General features: G+C 39.5%; 1 pseudogene; it reads right to left on the bottom strand.

Annotated features, from left to right (window-relative positions):
* Window positions 1–1,446: 1,446 nt before the first annotated feature.
* On the bottom strand, window positions 1,447–1,598 carry LOC112474242 (annotated as a pseudogene).
* Between the last annotated feature and the right edge of the window lie 726 nt (window positions 1,599–2,324).

Here is a 2,324-nt window from a genome sequence, read left to right as displayed (position 1 = left end):
CTACTTCCTGTCATTTTTATGCTGATTAATATACATTTTATATGTCTGTGTTCCTCACTAAATTGACCTCCGTAGGGCAGGAACAGGCTTCACTCATTTTCTCAGGAGATGCTCTAATGCATCTGGTTCTGTATTCGAAAGCAATGGAACATGTTCCTCTTAGGTAAAATGATAGGGAAAAAAGGCCGATGTGTCATTCAAGGACTGATCAGGGAAGCAGAACCACTATGAGTCTTCTGGTACAAGGGATTTTATCTTCAGAAGTAGATCTTATACTGTTGTGGGAGGAGCTGGGAAGTAAGATCCAGAAAAAAGAAGTCGGAGGATCAGAGAAAAGTTCTTCATCAGCCTTCCTCAGGGCAAGTCAGATTTTAGGGAAATCTAGACAAGCACAACCAGTTGCCAGAGGGACTGTGATGGGGGTTAGTAAAGAAGGCTGTGGAAGGCTGTTGCCCTAGGTGGCCTATTGTGGCTGTAGGTCAACGTGGCCAGCAGTGGGAAAGAGCTGTATGTGAAACAGGGAAAATGAGGACAGGCTGGAGCCCTTAGCGCCTCTGCGTGGTCTCTCACTGCATCTCACCTTGTGACTTTTGAAGAGCAGTGGCTGTGCGTCATTTCATCTTCTTGATCACACACAAATGTCTCCTGAGAATAGCTCTAATCTAGAGACATATAGAAAAGGGGCTTCCTGGAAACAATTCCTGTCTAGCTAAGTTGGCACAGTACAAAATTACCCAGCCCGTAAATATTATTTACCTAAAAAGTGGGTACTTATATTTTTCCCAAGAGCTACTATTTCGGCCATTTTTAATAACCATGGCAGAATAATGTTATTTCCACACACGCCGTCTCCAAATGTCATATGGAGAAGAGACAGGAAAGCTGTTATAACAGAGGTCCTTTGCTAGCCTCAGTCTCTAGATCAGCAGTAAAAGTAGACGTTAAGATTACTTTCAGAGAATAATTTCTTTTCTTGCTGTTTTTTTTTTTTTTAATATGAGAAGGACCCCCTGTAATTGTAGTTTCCCATATGCTTTCCACAAGCTCAGTCCATGAGTAACTAATGATACTGCCTTGTTTATGTGGCAGGTCCCACAGGTATCAGAGTAAATGAAATCATTTGAGGTGGCACGTAGTCATGTTTCACACTCCATTTGTATAGTGATTTTATATGTTTATGCAGCTGTTGAAATATCTTAAATTATGTGCATTTTGGGTCAGTCTGTTTCTTTATGAGTTACTAGAAAATACACACCAGCTCTGTTTCCTCGTTTATGCTACTGGAGTTATCATTCCCTTAGGCACCTAGACTGGAAAACTTCCTGTCACTTTTGATTTATTCCTGTCTTTCAATCTTCATACTCAGTAATTTTTTTGTGTGTGTGTGACAGAAATAGGGATCTATTAGTGGAAGAGTGGGGGGCGGGGCAACACCAAAACTCTCATAAAAATATCGAACACTTCATGAATTTGTATATCATCCTTGCACAGGGGCCATGCTAATCTTCTTTGCGCGTGCCTCATCTCCATTACCCTTTGCGAATTAAATCCTCTCTGTATCATTCTAATTTTAGTATATGTGCTGCCGAAGCGAGCACCATACTCAATAATTTGTTTATAAGTCTTGGAAATGCCACTTTTACCCATCTTGTATTCTCCATTCTTGTGACAATCCTAGTGCATATAATAGTTAGTCATCTCTCTGTCTGTCCGTCTATTAATCAATCTATCCCTTGTGAGTTTCATAACCTTTCTATTTTAAAAAAGACTTGAAGAGTTAATAAAGTGGAACAATCTAAACCTGAGTAATTAAGATTATAAAGAGAACAAAGAGGTCCTAAGTGAATTGTTCTCACTTTTGGATGATTTAGAATCAATGGAGAACTTCTGAAAAATACCGATACTCAGACTACTCGCAGAGATCTGGATTCATGTGGTCTAAAGCTCCCTGGGTCATTCTAATATGCAGCCATGGTTGAGAACCATAGAATTGGAAATGAGGGGGGTAGATATTACTAAGCCAATTGATCTGATCCGATTATAACCTTTGAATCCTATGTGTGGCTGCAAGGCAAAGAGAGATGTATGCTGTCTTACACACATCCCATTGCCTGACAAAACATTTCTCCCCAGATTTAAACTCTAAAAGTAACATATTGTTTATGTCCTAGTAATGCAATAATAGCTACCCTTTACTGACTGTTTGCCATGTGTTAAGCATTATGCCAGTTAAAGGAATTATCTCTTTTAAGTCTCACAACACACCTATGATGTGACTATATTATTAACCTAATATTTCAGAAAAGGAAACTGGGGTCTTGAGA

The sequence above is a fragment of the Pteropus alecto genome, unplaced genomic scaffold, assembly GCF_000325575.1.
Source record: "Pteropus alecto unplaced genomic scaffold, ASM32557v1 scaffold88, whole genome shotgun sequence".
In the NCBI taxonomy this organism is placed as follows: domain Eukaryota; kingdom Metazoa; phylum Chordata; class Mammalia; order Chiroptera; family Pteropodidae; genus Pteropus; species Pteropus alecto.
Note: the sequence above shows the minus strand (reverse complement) of the source record. Positions and strands in the feature narration are given on the sequence as shown.